The sequence below is a fragment of the Lissotriton vulgaris genome, chromosome 6 (genome assembly GCF_964263255.1).
Source record: "Lissotriton vulgaris chromosome 6, aLisVul1.2, whole genome shotgun sequence".
Classification (NCBI taxonomy): domain Eukaryota; kingdom Metazoa; phylum Chordata; class Amphibia; order Caudata; family Salamandridae; genus Lissotriton; species Lissotriton vulgaris.
Genome location: NC_141694.1, coordinates 1,527,919,946 through 1,527,947,324, shown reverse-complemented (window position 1 = coordinate 1,527,947,324; position 27,379 = coordinate 1,527,919,946). Strand labels below are relative to the sequence as shown.

The 27,379-nt window shown below is 43.4% G+C and overlaps 1 protein-coding gene across 5 annotated transcripts in view; it reads right to left on the bottom strand.

Annotated features, from left to right (window-relative positions):
• Positions 1-27,379, bottom strand: part of PLCB4 (phospholipase C beta 4) — a 1,177,624-nt gene that overhangs the window by 870,674 nt on the left and 279,571 nt on the right. For all 5 annotated transcript variants that reach the window (XM_086927702.1, XM_086927703.1, XM_086927699.1 and 2 more), the window contains one exon: positions 7,777-7,873. The gene's annotated coding sequence lies outside the window, so the exon portion shown is untranslated. The remainder of the gene's footprint in view (positions 1-7,776; positions 7,874-27,379) is intronic.

Below are 27,379 nucleotides of genomic sequence, written 5' to 3'. Positions count from 1 at the left end.
TGCAGTCACTGAGAAGGCTAAGGAGGACAGTGAGCTTCTTCCTATCTCTCTGCAAGTGCTAGTTTAGTACGGCTTTGTAGAGTTAGTCAAAGGCACTAGTGACCTGACACGTGCCCAGCAGAGAGACTGTAAGGCAATACTAGTCCACTTTGCCCACCAGTTTTCAGTGATGGAAGGGTTAACTCCACGCTGTATCCATAACCTAGTTACTGGCGAGAGTCTGCCTATCAAAATGAAGACAGGGATAAAGGAACAGTGTTCTTACACCGCATCTTCAAAAGTATCATCTCACAGTCATTATCCCAGAAATAATAGGCAAATTATGTCCCTTGGATCTACATTCTAGACAAAGGCCACTATCATTGTGTGCATTGGCCATGAGATCCACTTGTTAAAGGACATTTTCCTGTCCATGAAAGAAGCTAAAGCAAAAATACAAGTTTCAAGACTAATAGAATCTGACACTGTTCCCTTTGCATGCCCCAGGACTTTATATACCCTGCATCATCTCAATATAAATTAGAAATATGGGACTTTTCTTCGACACCAACCTTACTTTTACATCTCAATTCAAAGAATTAGCCAAATAGATCATCATGCAACCTCCACCATATGGACAATTATCCTGCTCCTATTGACAAAGCAATAGTTAGAGTTTATTAGAGCTTGGGTCATGGCACACCTCAATTATTGAAACGCATCTAGACAGGGCTATTAGAGTATATCACTGATAGGCTACAAGACTGAACAAGCATTTGCAATGCAATAGGTCTCGCAGCATTAAAGTTTGAGTTACTGGCATTGTAAATGACAATGCTTTGCATTAAAAAAAAATTTGGGTGTCCGTGTGTGCATGGCAGTGGTGGTGTCTGTGTGTGCATGGCAGTGGTGGTGTCCGTGTGTGTATGGCAGTGGTGGTGTCCGTGTGTGTATGGCAGTGGTGGTGTCTGTGTGTGCATTGCAGTGGTGGTGTCCGTGTGTGTGTATGGCAGTGGTGGTGTCTGTGTGTGCATTGCAGTGGTGGTGTCCGTGTGTGTATGGCAGTGGTGGTGTCTGTGTGTGTATGGCAGTGGTGGTGTCTGTGTGTGCATTGCAGTGGTGGTGTCCGTGTGTGTATGGCAGTGGTGGTGTCTGTGTGTGCATGGCAGTGGTGGTTTCCGTGTGTGCATGGCAGTGGTGGTGTGTATGGCAGTGGTGGTGTCTGTGTGTGCATTGCAGTGGTGGTGTCCGTGTGTGTATGGCAGTGGTGGTGTCTGTGTGTGCATTGCAGTGGTGGTGTCCGTGTGTGTATGGCAGTGGTGGTGTCTGTGTGTGCATGGCAGTGGTGGTTTCAGTGTGTGCATGGCAGTGGTGGTTTCCGTGTGTGCATGGCAGTGGTGGTGTCTGTGTGTGCATGGCAGTGGTGGTGTGTGTGGCAGTGGTTGTGTCCGTGTGTGCATGACAGTGGTGGTGTCTGTGTGTGCATGGCAGTGGTGGTGTCTGTGTGTGCATGGCTGTGGTGATTTCTGTGTGTGCATGGCAGTGGTGGTGTCTGTGTGTGCATGGCAGTGGTGGTGTCCGTGTGTGTATGGCAGTGGTGGTGTCCGTGTGTGCATGACAGTGGTGGTGTCCGTGTAGTCCAGCTCGACCTAAAAAACACACTCTTCAACTCTCGTAGTCAGCTTTTAGTCCATGGATTTTCTCCAGGAGGTATTTTAATCGGAAACACAGTGGGGCCCCTTAGTGATATTCTGCCCTTCCACTTTATTTTTTGAAGGGGGAATCCTCATTTAATATTGGGGCAAATCCAGCGGTTCCCAATCTGTGCGTCAGGGCAGTCCGTTGTGCTGTCAATACAAGCCAGGGGCGCCGCGAACAGATGCGCACCAGTTTGGGAACCACTGAAGCTTTGCTGTTCAATTTCTCTGTCTCCCTTATATTCCTGAATCTGTTGTTGGTCTGCGTTTCCTTGTAATGGGTCAAGAAAGGAGGGGTGTACCTCAATGGATATCAGAGTTTGCCTCAGTCTAAGTTCATTCTCTTCGTTAGGAATGTTCCGAAATAATATTTATTTTCTACCGTAACAGCGTTTATTTTCAGAATGTCTTTTATGCACTAAATTGTCACTAGAGGGAGCAGAAACATAAAAACGCTTAGTAACGGGGATCCTAAAATGTGTCAGGCTGGTTGCACAGCGATAGTTACAACAGGTGCATGAGCCCGCCATCAAAGGGAAAGAAGCAGCAACATCCTGATCTGTAGCACGCATTGTAATCACGCAGTTACTGCAGTGGGTTACTAGAAGCACAAAGAAAGGAGGGGTGTACCTCAATGGATATCAGAGTTTGCCTCAGTCTAAGTTCATTCTCTTCGTTAGGAATGTTCCGAAATAATATTTATTTTCTACTGTAACAGCGTTTATTTTCAGAATGTCTTTTATGCACTAAATTGTCACTAGAGGGAGCAGAAACATAAAAACGCTTAGTAACGGGGATCCTAAAATGTGTCAGGCTGGTTGCACAGCGATAGTTACAACAGGTGCATGAGCCCGCCATCAAAGTAAAAGAAGCCGCAACATCCTGATCTGTAGCACGCATTGTAATCACGCAGTTACTGCAGTGGGTTACTAGAAGCACAATTATTACAAATAATCACCATTGTATACTCAAGTAAGGCACGCCACAAATGGAAATGTGTTGGAATAATAGTACTTCTTTCATAGCAGACATAGACATCCCGGGCAGAAGTCAGGCAGGCCGGGGGCGGGACGTTAAGACACACCGGAAGCCCGGCCGGGCTTCCGTGAGGTGAGAGCCTCGCACGCACAGAAGGATGAGACCGCCGCCGCCTGCAACGAGCCCTCGCCTGGAGACGAGTACCGGTGAGTGAGGGCCTTTGCTGAGCTGCGAGGGCGGGGGGCATATGTGTGTGCGTGGGGCGCTCTGTATGTGTGTGAGCGTGCGTGTGTGTCTGTGTCTTGGAGTCTGTGTGTGTATGCGTGTGTGTGATTAAAAGAGCCCGATGACTGCGGCAGGGGGGGGGGAGGGTGTGAGCGAGCGAGTGTCTGTCTGTATGCGCACGCATGTGTGTATGTGTGGGGATGTGCACGGCGCGGGAATTGCTGCGAATGTGGACGGACCCGACGTGCGCGTGCACGAGGTCAAATCCACAGTTTAAAGCGCGTGGCACCCTCTTGTCCTAATCCCCCCGAAGTCGATGACTATAGTTATTGAACTTGGACAGCATCCTACGGATGCTAGTCCAGCTCGACCTAAAAAGTAGACAGAACGTGCTTGAACCTTTGCAAATGCAACCATATTGAGCCAGCAATAAAAGGCCTTTAAAGGCCCCTTCAGGAAATGAGAACCAAGTTTTAGGTTGCATACTTGGTCCAGAAAGCTCACACGAAAAATACCAAATTACCTTAGCCCAGTTTCACACCACTATATGCCACCATGAAACCATTGCTCCACGATCACACACTTCCTCTTCAAATGTAAATACACCTTCTAGTGTCTGAAGCATACATTGCTAACATTTAACACCTTGGCTGCTAGGCGTCCCCCCCCCCCGTGCTGGAAATTGCTTTATTACTTTATTTATGACGAGCTCAGCTCGTCATCAGCACAGCTCAACTGTGCATCATGACGAGCTGAGCTTGTCATGAGCATCGAAAGGGTTAAGACCCTTAAAAGTGCACATGAGAGCCAAACCAATCTAAATGCACTTCAGAAAACCTAGAAACTGGGATGAGATCAAGGCATCTGATAAGGTCATAACTTCTGATTAGATTATAATATCCCATCACTTAAAAGACTAACACTTGTGCCAAAGTGGTCTGAAGCAATCATAAGAGGCGTAGCATGATACAAAACCTTCAAATGAAGAAAAAAATTAATTCCTCAAAAGGACAGTTTATGCCCCCCTCTCCCAGTTTTCTCCTACAACTATGCACATCCAATGTTTCCCATCTTCATTTAGTAATTTAGCAAAAGAGGTGTACCCAACCAGTTAACATTGTATTTGAGGCTCGAAAAGTGGTATAAACATTTGTGTGGTGCATTTATTAGAGGGCACACGAAAACACATATCTTGTAAAAGGCCAAAGTGTATTGTGATAAAAGAAATGTTCTTTTCAACATGCAAGAGAAGAAACCCCCAAAACAAGTATCCATCCTGTAGAAAAATTGTTATATAACTTCAGAATACACAATAGATGACAAACGCCGTATGTAAAATACACATTGACTAACCAAACGTACATGGAAAAGGCAAGCAACATGATGAACTTTTTTAACAACAGCTTTAATGTCCTCCAATATGCCTCTGTATTATTAACATGCTCTCTAATGCAAACCAAGTTTTTTTTCCAGGCAGGCTCATTCAGGTCAAGTATACATTTAAGGATCATACATCAGCTATTTTAATGTACATATATGATTTGAAGTTTCTGACAGTTGAATTATGCATCATGTGTAGGAAATAGCATAATATAAGCATTTTTGTTATAGTTGTTTACATTCCTTGACCAGTCCTTGACATAGCTTTTCTCTCATATAGCAGGAGCTTAAGATATCTCCATGTAGTGTGAAAGAATAAAGTGTTGGAATATGTAAATGTGCTTCAAAGCAGAGCACCATAATGCGCAAGTTCTCCATTGTACTCCTTAACAAGTCTTTTCTGGTCACTGCCTGGAACAAGTGTATGCTTGTTATTTCACACCAAAACAGTTACTCTAGTCTTTGGGTATGCATCCATTTGCTGTAATCACACTCTAGTACAGGAGGCTTTCACCCATTTAGTAAGTTTGATAGCAAAAAAAATTACTAACACAATATAATTCAGAAACTTAGGACCTTATTAAAATCTTGACAGACGGGGTTACTCCATTACAATGGTGACAGATGTCAAGTCTGCCGAAATATAAATCCCATTATACTCTATTGAATTTATACTGCGGCGGACGGGCTATCCATCCACGTTTTGACGGAGTACACCGTCCGCCAAGTTCAAATTCAGGCTCTTAGTTTTGCTAATCAATTGTCAACAATTAAAAGTGATTATTTTACAAACGGTTTTGCAGACAGAGGATTGATTACTGACAAACTGAATCACTATTAGTAAAAGTTGTCCACAGTGAATTAAAAAAAAGCAGATTATTTCAAGCTCAGGTAAAAGCTTGTGCTTGATTGCCTACTATAACCGTGATGTTATTGTATGATCACATTTTAGGATGAAGGATGTTATTTGTGAATAAGTTGTTTATTATTATTATTTGTTGTGTAGGAATTTTATCAGTGCCATGAATTGTGTTTGTCATTTCCAGAGGGATGACAATTTAGCATTTACTGTTAAATTTCTCTTTCCCTCAATCTTCAGTCTACATAGAACTCTTTCCCCCTTAGCTCCATTACCGATATGCTCTTTACGAACTGTTGTAGCAGTCTTCCCATTTTTGCTTTCTACTAGAAGAATTGAGAACTTAAAGGTGCTTAAAGAGCTCTATGACGCGGTTTTCAAACTATTGATGAAGAACCTGCATTGTGCAGAAGTTCATATATTTTGCTACTGCATAACCAAGACATGTTTTGTTTCACCATTAGGAATATTTAAGTCAGGTTACCTGGTTTCTTCTATAAATATTCAAAGTGGCCCAATCTCATACACTTTGACTCTTCATTAACAGCTCCAAAGCTCAACAGAAGATTTCTTGTGACCCTGTGGTTAATTATATGAAATCACAGGAAAATATTGCACTGCTGTTAAACATTTTGGGTTCAAATCTCAAAGTCAGAAACTGCAGATTTCTAAGTGTGCAAATGTCTCTCATGACTGTGGCGACTCTGATAGATCTGCAGATATTTCTGAAGTTGTAGATGACATGAGGGCATTGGATGTGGGTGATTACAGTGAAGCGTTAAGGAAGCGGACAATGGGAATGAAGAGAGCAAGCACAAAGTTATACCTTTGTGGTTATTCACAAATATTTCTAATCTCTTTCCTAAACATCTATGAGCTAAGTGTACACACATGTGACCTTTCCATCAGTGCTGCTTAACTTTGAGAAATGGCTTTTCACGTCCCATTTATAAGGGGATGAGAGGCTGCAGGTGAAAACACACCTTTACAGAAAACATTTTTTTTTCATGTGAGCCAATACAAAGAAACTGGAAACAAATAAGAATGTTACTTTTACTCTAGTCCCAAGGCTGCCACTTTTCTGCACTCTAAAAGATTTGTTCAGCATATTATTAGGTTACATAGCAATATTCCAGAATAAAGTAATTTATCCTTACTATGTCAAGGCATATGCCTACAAGTCAATGAGTTCTGATTTTTCCTGTGAACTGGGCTCACCATTGATTGGCTCACTTGAGCTTTTTCAAATCACCGAAAGGACTGAATTTAGTCGTGCTGGCTCTTAACTCACTAAGGGCCAGATGTATCAAATGTTTTTATCCATTCTGTGTCTATGGAAAAATGTGTTCCTACATATGTCCCTAAAGCCTTTACATTTTAGGTACATTTTCCAAAATGACCTACTAACTATCGATGCTGTCTGATCTGCAGGATACTGGAGACATAGGTGTATTTTGATTTAGATATTCAGAAATATCAAGCTGCTTTGAGATCATAATTTATTCATTTGTCTCCTAATTGAATGGAAATGGTTCATTTCATTCTACCGAAAAGATATCATTTTAGAGCCCAACATGCAGCATTAGATATTCTCCCTCTCGCTGCTTGTAATTATTGCCAGAGACTAAAAGTTCTAACTTATTCCTTGTAGATGTGTCTACCCTCATTTATATTCCAAGGACAAACTGATCCCTCTTCACACCACAATGTACTGCATTACTTTCTTACTGTATGGGTATTTTGTAATGGTAAGGATTGTAAGGATTTTATATCTGAACACAGAAATCATCAAAATAAAATGTCTGTTTAATTGATATTTATGTTAAGAAATACAACACAATTGAGACATTTACTCCGAGAGTACTCTTTCAGAGTGAACATGTTACTGAACATTAGGACAATGAGAATGCAATTCCATAATTAAAATCAGAGCACAATTACATTGTTATAGGTTGGCCACTGAGCTATGCCATAAATTCAGTGATTCTAAGCTGTGTTGAATGTGTGCGTACTGTTCTGACTTTTCCGTTCGATAGAGAGATATAGGTGTTTAAGTATTCAAATTAAAGATGGTGCTACTGAGAGCTAGGTAACACCTCCCTATATTGACTATTTGAGATGTGCTGTGTGTGCGGTCAGTATCATGTTTAATTTATTGGATGATGTTTGCTGTTTTCTAGTGGATGGTGCAGTGGATTGTTTTAGCAATAACTGATAGAAAGTAAGAATTAAAATTCGTCTTGGTAAAGTAAGAGACAAACAGTTTGACACTTTCTGCATTTATCTTTCCTAGAAAGTTGAAGGTTTTATTTGAGTGCATACATGTTAGTGTATGAATTTATATGGAACTCTGATCTGATGTTCCAAAACTGTGTAGTTTACAAAAATCAATTCGTTCTTCAGGGCCTAGAAGGCTACATGGAGAGGTACCTAGGAGAGACACCAACCTTTCCTAGTTTTCCCACCTTATTCCACATTTTAGACCCCACTCTCTTTGAAACTGGTGAACTCGGACTAAATTGGATACAACAGAAAAGAGCTAAACAGTAATAACAAGTCTGCAGACAAGGTGATAGTGTATGTGCAACATAGTAAAATAAAATGCTTAGCACGTACACACATCAGGAGAAAGTCATCTTGAGTAAAACATTTACTCACTTGCTGTAGAGAAGTTAAATCCTGGAGGGCCTTACTGATGCTCAGTATGCGATGCTGCCACTTACAAATCAGGGCACTTGACCGTCGTGAAGGACATCTGTTGAAAAGAAGATTAACCACTAAATCGAGGTGGACTGATCATAGTGAAACAAAACATTATAATCTGCACATATTATATAAGAAGCGGGAAATAGTATTCAAGTTTTTCACTACGTTTACAATAAAGGTGTGATTTTATACATTTAATGGTAAACTCTGCTGTACATAAATTAAATAAAGCTTGGGGAGGTCGAGTCGGAGAAGTAAAGGAAGTGGTCTCACAGTATGATCATAGACATTTAAACTAACCAAGAAAAGCAACTATTTTTGTTTCTATTCCAGTACATTAAAACACTGGAAAGAATCTGCAGTAAGATACAAAAAAAATGTGGTTTGCATAATTCAACAGCTTCAAAAGGTTGTGTAGATTAACTGAAACAAGAAGAGAGAGGTGCCACGTCCAAAGGGACAGGACACCTAGCCAGACTTCTAAGTCTGAGGACTACCATCTCCTTCATAATAACACCTGAGGGTAGCACTTTGGGTATATAAACACCAAATCTTTGCTGAGGCAGAGAGAGGGGAAAAAGGACTTCCATGCTAACACACTAACGCGAGACGCTGAGGTTCCTGCACGCAGACACTCCAGCTCGCAGCAGTCTTACATCACTCGCAGGGTGTCCATCCCGAGACCAAGACGGGTCCCATAGTCTCCCACTTTAGGTGACAGGGCTGACTTTATCCTAGGGGGATTCTTGGATTTACACCTACATAGATGTTAGGTACACTTAGGTACATCTAATTAGGCTCATATCGTAGGATTATGCATTATTACTGTCATGTGTTTTATAAACTTACCTGTATACATTGTTTTAGCACGATGGTAGGAATGTACCATCCTTTCACTCTGTTGGTGCTTCTAATCATTTATATCTGCTTCTGTCTTATGGTTGTTTTAGCACACCTATTTTACACTAGAATGATGCTGCTTCAATAAATACTTATTGAAAACGTCCCCACCGTTTATTCTGTGTTTCTCTCTGAGATGAAGTGAGCACGAGTGACTGAGCGAAAAGTACTGTTTCCTCAATCCCTGATGGGACAGAGTTGTCATGTTCGATAGCTGCCAAGAACTATTCTCTCCTTGGTAAGAGGAGTTTACAGGTGCACTGTGAAGTAGCTGGTATAAAGGCGAACATACTCAGTGGGGTGTCTGAAATCAGTCTGAACACTAATCCTACAGTATATGTTGTCCAAACATGCAGATCCTATATAGGTTTATAGGAACTACATGACAAGCCTTCCTGCTGCGCTGTTGTGCATCAAAATAAAAGGGCAGGAATGTGCTGTATCTACAAGATACGGCGCATGTCTGTTCTTCTCCTCTACTTGGGTGCACGAACCCCAGCCGTGTGTTAGCGTAGATACCCTAGCATCATTTTGTAGTGGAACCTGCGCTGAAAATGTGATTATTTTTGTGCACGAAGGGATACCTTAATGTTCAAAAACAATCATTAAAGGAATTTTCCTTTTTCAATGTGTGCTGCAGAATGAATCACGCATACAAAGAGGAAAAAATGAGGGGAAATAAAAGTATTTTTCCTCATTGCGCCTCCTTATGCCTCCACAGGGGAGGCATAGGATTATGACACATTCCCAGTATTGCAAATTGTTGTAAATCTGGAAATGAGCCAAGTTCCATGGATGCGGCGTGGGAACACCCCCAGCAACACCCATGGAACGCCCCTTTCAGGCAGAGGTTTGCGTGAAAAATAAACATTTTTACAACTTTATCAAAAGTCACACAGGATGACTTTTCATAGCATTGTAAATATTGGGAAACCCATTGCGCTGTCAGTGCCTCAATAAAAATGACCCAATGGTGGTGCAATGTGCTTGTAAATAAGCCATTTAGTGTCACACAATCAAGCATATAGAGAAACCTTCAATCGTTCCAGAATTTGTCAACATGCAGTTATACAATAACGTACCACAAAAGTATACGATTGTGAAGAACTTTAAACCCACACAAATTAAAAACACAACTGGTTGGTCTATCGATCTGAAATTAAAAGCAACAACCAATCATGTATGGTCTCAATAAATAATTCAAACAATGCTATATAACATTGATACATTTGTTTTTCATTTTTATATGTGACATAAACAATAAACAGAACCCTCTATAAAAAACATACAGTTAAAAAACATAGATCTCATGTCAAGGGAGAAGCATGCTAAAACAACCGTTTTGTATTTTTCAAGATCCCTAATCTGTTTGGATGATAAATGTAAGATGCATGATTCCCTCCAGTTACTTGTCGACTATTGCATCCCCAAGTACATCAGATTTACTCCAAGCTGCACGCCGACACGTTTCGATGGGTTACAGAAGATTTGATCACCCTCTTCAGGACAAACTGATGTTTCTCACAAACATTTTTAAAAACTAATTAAATCTTGTGCATTGTAAATTATTCTAAAGTTTGTTTATTTATATATAAATCAAGACCGGACTGGATGAGTCCACTATTTTAACAGAACCTTTGTCCTCGTACCTTCTGAACCATTTTGCACCACTAGCACCTATGCTATAATAGCCAGGCTTTTGGATATTGAATAGTGCAAGTGCCTGATGCAAAAGAGTTTGGAAGGTGTGAGTGACCTACAAACCTCTGAATTGATTAAACAGTGCTGTTGAACTGAATCCTCCCCAACCTGGACAAGTGGAGGTTTATCCATGAAGGGATGATTGTGTACCCCAGGACAAAGGTATGGCATTGTTTGATGTATTTATTGAGAACATGATGTGCTGTGTCCTGTAATTTTAGATCCATAGAGAAATCAGATATGTTTTTAATACATGTGGGATTAAAGTTCTTCTCAATTGTATAATTTTGTGGTACGAAACTGTGTCTGCACTTAGTGTATAACTGGATGTTATCGAATTCTGGAATTATTGAAGGTTTCTGGGTATGCTTGATTGTGTTATACTGATTTTCCATGGGGAAGTTCTTTTGACTTGTAAGTCTGTTATTTCAAAAAGTGCATGAAGACGTTTCTCATGTGATTAAAAGAATGTACACTATGGCAGTAAATAAAGAGAAGGCATTTTACCAGCCTCAGGGTTTGAAAACAAATCACAAAGACGTCAATGTTTTAAAGTAAAACTCTGAATTTCTTCCTAGGATATTTTAGAGTCTCTAAGAAAATAAAGGCGGGACAGTTTCAGGTAACGCCTTTGCACTATACCATGAAGAACTGAACAGACTGTAAGATGACATGCTTTTTATTGCTGTTTCTAAAAATAATGAGCCATTTCAATCATACACAAAGAGGTTGCGATCACCCTTTCGATATATTTTAGTATTTAGTAAATAGTGTCGTTGTTGGTCCTTGGAAAACAGCTGGACGCAGTTACAACACCTATTGCGTGGTCCGTATCTATACATGTGCTTAGCTTACAAGGTTGTGGCACGTTACTACTCAGAAGGATATACACTTTAATGACTGAGAGCCCAATTCATAAAAGTGTCTGCAATAATCAGCAATTTGCTCACACAAACCTTTGAGCAGATTTCTACCTAATGGAATTGCCAGGCTCCTCTTGGGTTACTGGGCCTCTTAGAGATTCGTATGAGTACTCAAAGTGTTTTTATTTATGCACATCAACACGTCAAGTTGCACATTTACTCTTGAGGAAATGAAAATCTCAAGTACATGATGTCAAATCTGTTTTTCCACAAGGAAAACATTATGACCAGAACAGAAAACGACTTCCTTTACAAGCTCTTTTATTTCGCTAGTGTTTCCTTCCCAATTCCAGACTGAAAAGAGGCTTCCCTGCAGATCTGGAAAGGAGTAATTATTAAAGTATTTTCAGCTTGGGAAACTACCAATAAATAGAATGTGAATGACCATAATTTCTAGAAACAGATAGCTTTGCAAGTGATAACTGTGTTTAATAGTTCTCAGGTCGCATGACAAGCAGCAGAAAGTTGCAGTCGATAGGGGTGATGAATACAGATCTGTGCCGACCAACAGTGTCAGTATGTTCCTTCATAAAAGTTTGCGCTTACTCACAGGTGATCACAGTGATAGAACGTTGTGAAATGGCATGCCATGGCCCGCCCCCCAACAGCCTCCCACCAAAGAACAATGTCAACTTAAAGAATTGACGTATAGAGGTAGTAATTAGGTCATTACCATGGCCATGACTCCCAGTAAGATGGATGCCGGATTCGGGGCTCGGCAGTGGTTCCTCTTTCTTCAGTGAGTATTCTTGGCGATGCACTATGTTTATTGTAACAAAGGTTGGGTCACACGAGAAACCAGTTTAGGAAGCTAGAGACATGTTTTTGGTAGGCGTTTAATGACTCCTTGGCTCATTTTTTGAAGAGTGCATTATCCTCTTCAGCACTGTTTCATTGTGCAAGCCATTTTGTTTTGCCATGTGTGATTTAGGATGGCATACAAGCACATTATATAAAGAGGTGGTGTTTTAAAAGGTTACATATGTGGAGTTTCTTCAACTTTATTCACAGCGACCTATAGAAGTTCAACAAATACAACAGATTCATCCTTGTTGAGGAATTTTTCCAGATTTATATTCATGCTATTTAATACCCTCCAGAGAATCAAGATAACATTTCAGTGTATATTATAGTGTAGAGGAACCTTTTAAATGTTATATTTGAAGAGGTTTTGACTATATTTTCTACAATGTCCTATTTTCTCAACATTTATAATGTATACTTCTTTTGAAAGTATTTTTGCTGATTTAAAAATGAGGCAAAGTTCAGACAAACTTTCCATTGCCTCGTGTGGTGACTTCTTTTATTTCAGTCACCGTGTATGTTCAATGGTCTAATGAAGGATTTGCCTCACCTTCATTAAGATTTCTGGCATGTCTTTGAGAAAAATAAAGAAAGGGGAGTCAACTATTAAAATAATTCCTTCAGTGTTCTTCATCTATCTCTTCACACAAATGACCCAAGGTCCTGGTATGTCTGAATAGCGTTCTCTTGTGGAATGGGGAATCTAAGGAGGATTATCGAAGGAGAACTTGGTTGATTAAAAAAACTAATGAAGAGAAGGTTACAAATCTGAATACATTTATATTGACAACCAAAGACACACTACAAAGAATTGAAGAAGGAACGGATCAGAGATTTAGTGAATCACAATATATAGTGGAGAACATAAATGCAATGAATAAAGAAACTGACATTCTCAAAAGGAAAGAGAGAAGACTTGGGAACAGATGTAACAATTTAAGAAGGTGTTTCATCCCTGAGAGGGCTGAGGGGTCCGATGTAACATCCCTTTTGAAAGTGAATACTCCCAAGATAGATGGCTTGTCTGATTCTTTAACTATTAAAAAACACAGAGCTTGTTGAATTGGGCTAAAGAAGTTTTCTTCCAGGAGATCTCCAAACCTGGAGAGATTTTTTTTTCACAACCAATTTTATTGAGCAAATGAGCATCAAGAATGTGGTATCTCCACACACCAAGATCACCACAACAATATCAATGTAGCAATTACATAGGCAGCAAAGGATGGAGTAGACTCAAAATAGGCTCAGTATAAAAACTCCCCAGCAACCTACCCTAACCCACAACTCTGCCCCCCCCCCGCTCCAAACACCCCCCCCAACCCCCCCTACCACACGTGTATAGAAAGCAACAGAAAAGGAAATGTAAAATGAATAAGCAGGTGTAATCCCACCAGGGCTTTGCCGCTTCAGGCCAAAATTGTCACTGTGATCAAATGTCCTCTTCCTGCTCCGCCGGGGGGTCCAAGGACAGGCCACGGTAGTCGGCCCAACGCTTCCAGATCTTGTAGTGTTTGCGCGGGCAGCCCCTCGCCTCAAATATCGGCCTCTCCAGACCCATAAAATAATCCAGCCCAGCCTTCCATGCAGACAGGGGGGGGGCCCTCACTGACTTCCATGCCCGGGCCAGGTCCCGCTTAGCCACCACCAGCCCCAAGAGCAACAGGTGACGCTTATATAAGTTGCCCCCAACCCCTTCCATAATATGCAGTAGGCCCAGCCGGTGGGTACGAGGAAGGTCCCAACCCAGGACCTCAGCCAGGCAACTCCACACACCCCTCCAGAACCCAGTCAGTCGGCCACACGACCACACCGTGTGCATCAGGGAGCCAGGCACCACCCCACAACGCAGGCACTCCGGGGATGCAATCAAACCAGCCTTCCACAAACGTTCACGCGTATAATAAGCGCGGTGCAAGTATTTAAATTGAATCAGCCGGAGCCGGACTGCAATGGCGGTTCCGCGTGGGGATTCCAGCGCCTCCCTCCAATCGTCCTCATCGAGGGGGCCCACGTCCACCTCCCACGCCTCCCGAAGGGAGTGTAGGGTGGAGGAGCAATGAATAACAAGTGTCTGATAGATCCTAGAGACCTTCCTGTCCCCCAGGTCCCCCATAAACACTTTGGCCTCAACCGGGCTAAACTCCGGCAGGGAGTCGAGGCCGGCGATGCTCGGGGCGAGGGCATGCCGCAGCTGGAGGTAGCGGAAGAACTGGGACTGAGGCATCTGGAACTCTGTGCGGAACTCCTCGAAGGATTTGAGGGTGGTGCCGGACATGACCTGGCCCAGTTGTGTAACCCCAATGGCCTCCCAGCCCTCAAACCCGGTCAGGGCCGCCAGTTCCGGAAGCAGACCGTTATGCCAGAGCGGCGTCTCAGCTGTCAGTTTGCCCCACCATCCCATGCGGCGTAGGGAATGCCGCCACACCGCAAAAACCACTCTGGTGACCAATGGCAACCCACGGCGTATGCGAGCCGAATAAAGGATGGTGTGGAGCGTGCGATCCCCCATGAGCAATCGTTCCAGGGCATAAGCTGGATCACCCCTGTCACCATACCACCATTCATTGAGGACAAGTAGTTGGGAAGCTTGGTAGTAGGAGAGGAGGTCCGAGGTGGCCAGGCCACCACAGTACGTGGACAGAAAGCACGTCCTCAAGGCCACCCTGGCCGCACCGCCATCCCACAAGAAGCGGCCCAGCACAGAATTAACCTGACGGAACCACTCCAGGCCAATGGGGTGCGGGAAATTCTGAATTTGGTATAGGAGCCTCGGAAGCGCCACCATCTTGAAGATGGCCGATCTCCCAAAGATAGTGAGTGGCATTCTGGACCAAGTCTTAACATCAGCCTGGACCCGTTCCCACACCGGCAAGACTCCACGCGCCCAGGCCACGGCCCGCGATTCCGAAAGGAAAACGCCCAGATATTTCAGGCCATCAGTCGCCACTCGCAACTCAGCGGCCCAGGGGTCGTCAACCACTCCGCCACCCAGCACCCACAGGGTCGATTTGTTCAGGTTAAGATGAAGACCCGAGACCTCGCCAAACGCCCGCATGATCTCCAGAACTCGGGGACCCGATTGCCGTAGATCAGTGAGGAATAGGAGGACGTCATCCGCATACAATGCAATCCTATCCACCAGGTCCTCATTCCAGGCAAAGCCACGCAACCGGGCATCTATTCGTATCCGCGACGCCAGGGGTTCCATGGCAAGGGCAAACAGGTACGGGGACAACGGGCAACCCTGCCGAGTACCGCGACCTATGCGGAAGCGCCCAGAGGTAGCACCGGCCACACGGACCGAGGCCGTAACGTTAGTGTAGAGGAGACGAATGTACGACAAGAAAACCGGCCCTAGGTTGAGGCGGGCCAACAGGGTGAACAGATACGCCCAACTCACCGAATCAAAGGCTCGGTCCATGTCCGCCAGGAGGAGTGCCGCCTGCTCATCTCTAGCACCCATGGCATCCACCGCTGCCTGCGCCCGTCGAATATTATGCCGGGTGGCCCTGTGAGGCATGAATCCGGCCTGGTCGGGGTGGACCAGGTCAGCAATGTGAGGCAAGAGGCGGTTCGCTAAGGCCTTAGCCAGAATCTTGGCCTCGATGTTGAGAAGGGAAATCGGCCTGTAAGAGTCGTGCCTGTCCGGCGCCCTGCCCGGCTTCAAGAAGACCACGATTTCGGCATGACGCCAGTCTGGTGGCAGCTCTCCCTGAGCCCGTGCCGCCTCCAGGGCACGGCGATAGTGGGGTCCCAGCTGGACGTGAAACTTTTTATAGAATTCTCTTGGGTAGCCACTCGGGCCGGGCGCCTTGACAGTGTTTAATTGACCAAGGGCTTCCCCGAGTTCCTCAGCCGTAAGCGGGGCTTCTAGGGTGGTTCTGGTCTCATCAGGGACGGCCTGCGGTAGCAGGTCGTCAAGGTATGTAGATATCTCGTCCGTCTCCAAGTGATCACGAGGAGCGTATTGCGCCTCGTAATAACGGCCAAAGCTAGCCGCCAGCAAATCCGGATCGGTCATGACCGAGCCGTCGTCCGCCGCAAGACCCGGCAACACCAGGGGCTGGAAGGTCGCCTGGCATAGCCTATGGAGCATAGTACAAGACTTGTCGCCCCACTGATACACCCTGCTGCGCGTGGCGAGCCACGCCTGCCGGGCTTCCTCGTAGAGGACGGAGGCGTACGTCTGTTGGGCCTGCAGGAGCTGCCTCACAACACCTTCGTCGCCCCCGAGCCGACCACGCTGCTCCAGCTCCTCCACGCGGGCCGCGGCGGTCACAATGGCCTCCCGATGTTTTCGCCGAGCTGCCACACACCAAGCTGTATCAATGCCCCGGAGCGTGGGCTTCAGCGCCTCCCACACCACCATTGCGTCCACATCCCCCACCAAGTTCTCGCGCCAGAAATGATCAATCGCCTCGCGTAGGTGACGCACGTACTCAGGCCGCTGCAGCTGCCAAGATGACATCCGCCAACGAAATGGCTGTCGCTTGGAGGGGAGGGTCATGGTAGCTAGGACAGGGGAATGATCAGAGAGGCCTCTGGTGAGTATCACGGCATCTCTGACTCGACTCAGACAGGCACCCGGTACAAACAGATAATCTAGTCTCGAAAAGGACCCATGCACCGCCGACACATATGTGAATTCACGCACAGCAGGATGAAAGTGTCGCCACACATCAACCCAGCCTAGGCCACTCACAGTCGCACACAGTTTGGTGGGAGCAGCAGCAGGGGGGGGATCCAACACACAAACCTGGAGAGATTTTAAATAATTAACCAATCTAATTGAAGTTTTTCCAGTTGCAGCAAACAGGAAGCAGATGATTTTGTCTAGATACAAAGTTTTTTCAACAGGATGCTTCCAGATTTATATCTGATAGATAGAACGAAATTACTGATCTATGCCCAATCTAAAATTGATAAATGCTAGATTGAGGTTGTTGGTATCCCTTTCTCTGGAACTGTTGGGTGTTTTTAAGGGACTTCAGCGAATATTCTACTTAACTGAAGTGATTGAAGAGAGAACTCGGGTACCTTTGTGACAATCCAGAGAAATATGTGTGCGGTCTACTCATCATCGCCAGACGTAGGAATGCAACCTGGAGGGTTTCACGGATTCTGCACAGTTTTTGAGCCAGATCTCCATGACATTTAAAAGCCCTAGACGGGGGCATAGTACACATGTTGAACACATAGATTGCTGGGAAACCTGAAACACTGTCCTCAGCTGGTAGTGAGTGCTTGAAGAAAAATAATTAGATGACGAACATGTCTTCAGTTAGGGTTGTAGGTGCTGAATATCGAGTATAGTATATTGACTGGCCATAATATGTTTTACCAAAATATTTAACACCAAAATATCGAGGTGATAAGTGTATATAAGTATAGAATGACTATTCTTAATTCCAGGTCTAGGTACCTTTACAATATGTGAAGATACATAGATGTGGAGTAAGAGAATCCAGCGATACTTACATGTCAATATTTTGATCATCAATACTTTGGTCTCAATAATATATAGTCAATATTCCGGATCCACAACTTCAGTTTTCAATATAAAAAGAGTGCAACAGACATAGGTGTTATTTTATTTCCTTCCACTGGCACAGGATCACATTATACTTTCAAACTGTATTTATGTTTTTATTTCTATGAAAACAGACATTAGTACATTTAAGAACTTCTTCATAACCTAGCAACCAGTATGCATAATTTGTATGTATTACCTTATTTAGAAAAGAATATGTATGTTATTACATTGTCAGGACAGAGATGTTTTTATTTCTTGTTAACAAGAGTGGATTTACTGTTCATGGTGCCCCACATATGTTCTGAATAGTAGCCAGATGTTACTACATGTTCAAATGTTCATGTAATCTGGTAATGGACCCTCAAATCAGGAACTAGGTCAGAGCTGCACAAGAAACATTTGGTCTTGAAAGCTAAGGTGCTTAACTATTAGTGTACATCAATTGCTAATCCAATAAAAGGCATCATACCCTCATAAACTGTAACGTATAGAATTCTATAAAGGAAACCCGTTATTCATAGTAAAGAGGAGTTTCACTGGGAAGAATATTGTCAACTTGTACACAAGAAAATATGAATGTGCAAAGGGAAAGACTCATATTAAAAAACCCTCTACCACACCCAGCGCACTTTGCCCATATATTGTCTGATGTTTGCAAGGTGACTTGGAGGACAAAATAAAGTCTGAAGATCCTGCCAACAACAGTCTACTAGTGGCTACTGCTGCCACTCTCAGGCCTCCAGCAGAAACCTGTCTGTTGACAGGGAAAGAGAAGGATACCTCCTAATGGCATCACCAGCAGAAAGAGCTTGGTGGGAGAGAGGGCATGCCTGTAGATATTTAACTTTTACTGTCCAGGGAACAAAAATAAAATTACCTGAAATAATCTCCTTCACTTGGCATTTGCTATGAGGTCTAAAGAGCTAGAAAGCAAAACCATATTTTATCATCATTTAATGGTTGGTAAACAGCTGTTTTTCTGACACGTGGTGCTTTTCAAATAAGTTATTGTTCCTATCACTATAACAAAATTTGTGGAAAGGTGAATAAAAAGGTTATTTTCACTATTTTGAAGTCACAGCTTACAAGAACACGTTACCCACTCAACATATAACTCATTACAGAGGATCTTTAGAAAGTTATCATTTCGTGATGTTATAGACAGCTTATGTCATGACAAATGCCAGCTATACAACCCAAGCTCTTTTTGCTTTGATGGGGGGGGGGGGCGGCTTCACCAACAAAACCCAGTAAAACATTAAATAAATAGGAACAGCTTAAAACTATGACTAGGGCTCCCGGTTTCAAGGTATTTTTTTTTTACATTTCGATCTGCATTTATATATATTTATTTTTTGATAATTTTATCTGTATTTCTCCATATTTATTGTGGGGTTTGAGAACAAATTAAGCTAAAACTAGTATAGTTCCACATTTATTTAACACATAAATGTGCAATCATGTTTGAATGCCAGTGAGTTGGCAATGTTATGAGCACCCACAGTAATACATCAATGCACATTTGTGAAAACATGCACATTTTAGCATTACGCCTGCGCACATCTACTGCTGTTTAAACCTCTTTAATAAAATCCCTTTCTTTTTTAACCCATCACCTGTCAATCTGTACAAATATTGGCCTGTGAGTCATGACTGACAGCATATAGAATCACTCAAGCACTCACTCAATCCAATTTTATCGACATTTAAAAAAATATATAGATACACAATAATGCTTTTCTGTGTGTATTGATCTGTAAAAAAAGAAATAGTAAAAACGGAAAACAGAGAGCATTAATTATGAAGTTGCATGTAAAGGCAAGGTTCCATGTGATATCAATGTCATCCCAGGCCCAAATATGTCCTTCAAGCCATCAGAGTGTTTCCTTGTTTGGTGTAAGCTTTGCCTCCACAGGTGAAGTGAAAATATTCCACGGCCGCAGCCCAAGACACCCATTAACAATCTACCATTTAGATCAGACTTTAAACATATCCCCCCTCTTCCCCGAGTACCAGCCCAATGCCCTCTTTATGTGTTGCACACAGCTGCAGAAGAGTTCATGGTCTCCCAGAGGTTGGGTGGTCGGAGTGTGCACTGCTTGAACCTCCTCTTCATGCTCTTAGTTGGTGCTTACTTTCTCAGAATTGGCCACAATACTATGCCATGGGCCATCAGCTGAGCGGGCCTCTCTGTTGTTGTATAATCTGTATTCCTGCGAGCACTGCATTCATGCTGACCTCTCAAGGGAGTGGGTTCCTTATAAGGAAACTCACACATACACACTACTAAAAAGTAAATAAAGGAAAAAAGGAGACATACCTTGGCAGCTGGTACCAAGATCCTGCACAGCCCCGCCAATACGGTATGCCATTCTAGGCAAGCCTCTAGTTCATGTACCACTTGCAACTTCCTTCAGGTCTGCTTATTCTTGTGTAGACCACATTTAAAGTGAGAAACAACCTCTGATTGCTACCCACAAAACCTATTTTTTGAAGCCAAGTAAGATACATTGGCGATGCTGTCATGCATCCTGTTCAAACATTCAAAAGACATTAGGCAAACCAAGTAAAGTCTCATTGTTGGAAACTTCAACTAAGATGTTTAACTTTCTCACAGAATTTGAGCTTGTGAATGGCCACAGAATGTCTTGCAGGTCTTAGGTGTTGCACAAAGCGCATGGGCACCGCCACACGTCTATCAATCATTTTTGTGTGCATAAGTGTGCTGGCGATAGGTGTGTGAAACTAAATAAAGATCCATGGAATTTTAGGTTCACAAGAAATCATATACGAAGCATAGTGTATGACGCTCCAAGTATGTTTGCTACACTCAGAAATCCTCGATTATCGCCACTTGGAGCCTTTATTGTTAGTTAAGAAATCTTTGTATGAGGAACATTTATCCGTTCACAATGGAACTGTAAAAGGTGTGCTTGGTTCAGGGTGATGCATGCCACATACGTTCCTCGAGGGAAGAGGTTGAAAAGGGCCTAGTCATGCACCCTGTCTGTGCCTGGGGAGCCCAGCTAAACATAACCGAAGCAGATTGCAGGGCGCCAACCAGGGGTCTGGTGCAGCTGAATATAGCAGCCGCCATGCTTCGCTTCACAGGGAGCCAGCAATGAACAGCCCACTTGGGAGTATCTAGAAGCATACGGTAGCGCGTGCTGCGCTAACTCTGTTAAATGAACCTGGACATACACAGATTGTAGCTGGCACAAGCTCCCATGGACCAGTGATTGAGCGAGCCCTGCATCTGTTCAATGCCTCAAACCGCGTGAGTTCAGTAGATACACAATAAAAGCAGCTCGTCTAGGCACACACAGGGCTTGGGTCTCGTATTTCAATTTTCTGATTAAATTTGATGTTTATAGAAAACAAACACAGATATTGAGCATGGCCACAACTAAGTGAAATATATATGCACATTTCTTAATCAAAATAGCATAAAAGCAAGACCTCGCCATTTAACGTCACCAGCGTAGAGCAACCAGTTCAGTCAGTCATTATGGTACGCTAACGGCTAAAGAAAGCGAGAGAAATTGGTGGAGACATATCTTTAACAAAGGATTTTAGAGAGTAGCTTTAGGTTTCTGTTAAACTTGGCACCGTTGGCGTGGGTCTCCCTTCCATTTGTTTGCTGTTGCCTCCTGTGTTTTTGTTATGTTTTTGCTGGTCTAGATGCTTTGGGCACTTTGCCATTGCTATTCAGAGCCAAAGTGCAAGTACTTCCTATTGTACGTAGTTGTAATGGATTAGTGACTCCATGATTATCTATTTGATTTACTTGTCAGACCCAAGTACAGTGTACCATGTGTGCCCAGGCCCTGTAGATCAAATGCTGCTGGTGAGCTTGCAGCTCTCATCGTGCCACCCACAGAAGCAGCCTTATAAAATATGGTTGAGGCCTGCCATTGCAGAGCCTGTGTGCAGTCTGGGACTGCCATGTCGACTTGCACACATTTGCTAGTACCTAAACCTTCCCTTTTCTACATATTAGTCACCCCTAATGTAGGCCCAAGGTACCGCATGGGCAGGGTGCATTATATTTAAAAGGTAGGACTTGCCTGATGTGTGTGGTATGTCCTGATAGTGAATTACAGCCAATTTCGTTTTTTCACTGTTGCAAGGCTACCTGTTCAGTTTGATTATAACATCTTATAATCTTAACTGACCAGGAAACAAGGTAGAAATTCGAATTCAGTATGCCTGAACTCAGAATGTTAAAATACATCTTTTAGTGGAGGTGATTTTTACATTCTGTGTTTGAAAATACCACTTTTAGAAAGTAGGTATTTTCTTGCCTAAACGTCCAGTATGTCACTGCTGGGTTTGTGTATTCCATGTCTGGTTTGTGAGTGACAGGGGGCTGGAGAGGGCATTGGCTCCAGCAGTCTGATGGACCAGGGCTGGGCTGAATAAGACCTGCAATGAATAAAGACTAGGGGGAGGATATTTCCTTTCATTGACCTGAGCCTTCATAGAATAGAGAGTAGGGGGCGAAGATTTCCTTTGACTGACCTGAGTCCTAATAGAATAGAGAGTGGGGGGGGAGATTTTCTTTCAGCTACCTGGGAAAGGTCTGCTCTCAAACAATGCTGTCTCCACCTCCTGCCAGGAAGCTGCACCCAGGAGGACAGAACTGGTTTTGACTAGGTACAGACACTCTCTGCCTTCAGAGAACAAAGGTTTTTGCAGTATTAATATTGGGGCCCAGACCCCAGAACTTTAGCTCACTTTTGGGAATCAACAGAAACCTTTGCTGAGGAAAGAAACCAAGGAAGCTGAAGGAGGAGACTGCCCCTGTGCTGGTGACTGTTTGGGGCTTGTCCTACAGTGGTTACTTATCGCCAAAGAAAGGAGAAAATGAACTTTGTGTGTACTTTCACCATCTTGAGGAAGATCTCCAAGGGCTTGAAGGTGAGCTTGCCTCCTGTTCTGAAGTATTAGGGCCATAAAGACTTCACCATCAGCTCCCCCTGAATTCCCATGCTGGGAATTCTACCTGCAGTAAGGAACCTGCTGTTGTTTGGGCCCTCTGAGAGAATGCATGTCACCTCTAGCTGGAAGAGCGAAGCAACAAGGAGAAGCATGTCGTCGCTGCAGCAGTTGCCGTCGCATCGCAGAAGAAGAGTGCGGCAGCTGTTCGCCATCGCATCGCAGACGAAGCATGCTGGATCACCAGAGAAGCATACCACAGCCGCAAAGGTTGCCGTCGCATTACTGGAGAAGCATGTTGCAGGGCCTGTTATGGCTCCAAAGTTCATCGATTATGCTGCACGGCCATCTGGCGTGTACGCATCGCATCCATGTTGTCGAATCACATCCAAGACGCCATTTTGTCTCATCGCACCGGATCGTCGCATCGCATCGAGGCGCCATCTTGCTGCATCGTAACCGGAATGCACTAAGAAACCTATGCATCACCTCCTCTTCGGTAAGGAACCGACGCATCACCTCCCCTGCGCTGCAGTAAAGAACCGACGCAGCACCTTCCCCGAAGCAAGGAACTGATGCATGACCTTCCCTGCGACCCTTTTGTTTGTTTTGCATGACGCATCCAAGGTACTTTGAGAGTAAAGTGTCACATTTACCATCTACATTGAACTAAGCTATTTCTACCATTTTAAAGTCATATTCTTGATACAGTACTGTGGATTTTTGTCGTTTGGTCTTGTGTTAAGTCTAGTAAAGATTACTTATTTTTCTAAAAGTGGTGTGGTGTCCATTTGTAGTGTTTTCACTGTATTACTGTATGTGTTCACAAATGTTTTACACACTGCCTCTGAGATAAGCCTGTCTGCTCGTGCCAAGCTACCTAGGGGGTGAGCAGGGGTTATTCAAGAGTGTATCCCCCTTTCCCTGACAAGAAGCAAGGGTCCCTATTTGGACAAAGGTGTATACCATTGCCAACTAGAGACCCCCATTTCTAACAGTTTCCTAAAGGTATAGGAAGAAGCAATTGAACCACTTTCAATGTATGTTTGAAAAGAAGTGAGGGATGCTCCAGGACAGTATTATATCTGCGTAACACTCTACATAGTTTCAACAGTGCCGGGTAGTTGGACAGTCTGACTCTCTTTCAAGTCTAAATATGAGTGGTAATAAATCACTTTGGAAATGTTGTTGTTAGTCTTCCGTCTTATTTGTTCTATCCATTGCTAGCCATCAATCATGGCTGACATATTCATGCCAAGGAAAGGATTCATTCAAAAAGCTCTGCGCGTACCTAAGTTCAACATAGGTAGGTAAAAATATTGCAGTTTTGGGTGTAATTCAACAATCCTGATTTGCACAGCTACACCTCATATGTTCTACTTAGTAGGTCAGTATTTCCACAGTACAAAGTATATAATTAGCGGTGCCTACAGGGGCACTGAGATGAGTGGGTGTTGTACTGACAGTGAACAACAACATAGCAGTATCTTTGTGGAAATTCAGAAACCTTTCCAATACTGTGTCACGCTTACCTCATGCATCTACACATAGTCCAGCAAGTACTTGAATAAGTGTAATATTTGGATATAAGAAACTTGAATAAAATCATATTTCAATTGGATGTAGCAATTCCGGATTCTCTAGCTGGAAAAATATTTTTCAGGTGGAAAATAATCCTTGAAAGTAACCATAAACAGGTACATTTTCCACTGGCAGAACAAATGTTGGTGTGGAATTAGCTATACATGAGGAAATATATAATGAATTTCACCCTAAAATTTTACGGCAACATAAATAAGCAATACAAATGTGACCTTTATACTTGTACGCCTTCAATGAGTTCTACTATACTACTTTAAAGTGCTGGATGCACTCACTCCTGGCACTTCATTTAGATGAGTTGCATTCAGAGGCTAATCCCTCACTCTACTAGACCAGACTATATTGTCTTTGGGAGATTTAATGCATGCAAGTTTTCTGTTGCTGCATGTGCCAAGGTGCCACCCAGGCATGACATTGCTTTGTCCCAGTTTTTCTCCAGTGATCCAAATCAGATCTGAATAGATATGGACCCAGGAGCTATCATTGATCCCTAGCAATGCTAAGTCAAGGATGGGTTGGCCATTAACATTTCTCCTCATTCCCATCATTTTGGGGCAAATTTTCGGGGGGAGTGGCGGACTTTCAGATTTCTCCTGATTGTCTCAATTCCCAGTGGTAGCACACAGGCGATGAGAAGATCCGCAACAAGAACGGGAGAGTAATAGCAAGACCAGCTCTATTTGCTGTTAGTTGCATATTAATTAATAATAATGCAGAAGAACAGATGGAAAGTAACCTCCCACCCATCTGGATCATTAGTCAAATGTTCTCAGTCGCTCTTTAGATACTTTAGCACACCCAGGTTGTTCTACATTGGAAGCTTTGGAGGCACCTATCGAATGGGATGCAGCCTGGCAACTGTGCTTCGTTGTTATATTTTGGCCGGGTGCTTTTAGTGCATAAACCGCGTGCTCACTTTCCCATCACGATTTTCACAATTCTTCCTCCTGAGAAGGCAATCCTGCACTTGTATATAATAGGGTGATCTTAAAAACAGATCAGGTAGCATACACTCCTTTCCATTTAATTTATTAATATTCAGTTTAATTTATATAGCGTTGGTGTCCAAACACTGCACATCAATTAAATAAGTGCAACGACATTAGAGAAAATAGTATGAGGTAGTCATAAAGTTACAAGAAAATTGATGGCAATATTCAAAATAATGTGAAAATAAGCGCAGATGGGAGCGGAGCAACAGAAAAGCCATGAGAACGGCATACAAATACAAGAAGAGACATATTTACAATTGCCTTAATAGCGCACACAGCTAGTAATGAGCTACAAAAGGGCAAACACAAACTGCAAACAATATTAATACTGAGACCGCAAGAAGTCCCAGCACAGTGCAGAATGATGAGTGAGGCTGGGTTCATGGATCCCAGCGCGTCCATCGCGTAGTTATGGCAAACATCTCCTTCGCGTGGATGGCTTTCATATCAACAAAACATAGGGCGCCTTGGATACCGTGCCTTTCCCCTGAAGTGTGGCCTGTGCTGATAATAAAAACCACCAACCACATCCACTCAGCCCTCACACACATGCTAGCGTAGATTCCTCTCCTGAATGGGCAATCTGATTTCCTGATGGTATAATAAGCTCTAATGCAGAACGAGGCAAAGCAGTATTCTCCACATGCTCTGTTCTCCCCATGACTGTAAGGAGTTGATGTATCTGACATTTTTAAACCCAGTTGCATGCGAAAGAGTGGCTAACCACATTGAGGTCAAAATAGTTTTCAGCCCCCACACCGATTTTTTTTCTGCTAGGTGGCCACTGTAGCATTAATCCATTAAAAACAGCTTTGCATCCTGATGTTTTGGATACAGAAATTTACGAAAAGGTATTGGGAGGAGAGATGGCCACCAAGGAAACGAATTTCAATACAGAATGAGTCGGTGAGATTTGGGGAGGGGGGTCAATCTAAAATTTCCCAATTTAACCCCTCCCACGCTTATGAGGGAACCGCTCCGCCATGGCCCTCGGGTGGGCTGTGCTGGTGACGGAGCGGTTCCGTCATGGCACGCTCGCCGCGCCTGCGCGCTGCTGATTTTGCGCCTGCGCTGACGATCAAAAGAACGGGCGGGGCCATGACGGAACCGCTCCGTCACAAGCACAGCCCACCCGAGGGCCATGACGGAGCGGTTCCGTCATAAGCATTGGAGCGCCGCGCGGCCGCCCCACCCCCTTAGCGCTGCAGCGGAATTGCTGCCGCAGCGAAAGGGCTTGGCCACCCTGTGCAGCATGGCTAACGACCATTGTCAAAGTCAACCGGTCACAAAGGCTAGACCTATTGGCTTTGTCATAGATTCTTTAGTAAACCGATCACTATATATGTTACTGACTACAAAAATTAACAAGTTAAAATCTCCTATTGAAACGGGGATGACAAAAAACATACAAAGATATAGACCAGCCGACTCAGGGCCCCCAGGCCCAACTAAACAAACCAAGAATTTGTTTATTTGTGATGTGTCACACCCCAAACACCGCCTGAAGCTCTTTGCCCCTACAGTCATCCACTGCCTCATAAATAAATAAATAAATAAATGAATTAACTAATTAATAAATACAATAACACTCTTCTGAATTTTTTCACTGTTACATTCATTTATTGAAAGTGAGGACAGGGCAAATATTACACACCCACCTTGCCATCCCATTTCCTTATTGCCTGTAATAACTAAATACTCCCATTAGTCCACGATCATATTTGGGCCTGTAGTGCCCTTTTGTATGATCCGAAAAATGTGATTACAAATGAGATTTTGTCGAGTAAAACATACCGTACATCACAGGTGCCTACCAACTGAACCCAGCCATCCCTCTTAGAGTTGCTTCTAGCTATTGGGTGCGCACTCACAATAATTACTTCTGAGGATGTTGACAGGTCATATGATTTATTCAGAACAGTGCTGTTTGGTCATCTGCATAAGTGAAGTGACAAAACCAAATGTAGTCCAAATGTGGTCCAGAAATCTTATTATTCTCCAACATACTAGGAATTTTCTTAGAACAGTAGAAAAAGTTAACACTAGGATTCTTGACCCGAAGTCCTATAGGGGTCCTCATTCAAGGTGTTTTACCTGTTGCAGCTTTGTCCTGGACAAAAAAGGCATCTTTGTTTCCTGACAATCTCCCAAACAGTTCTATC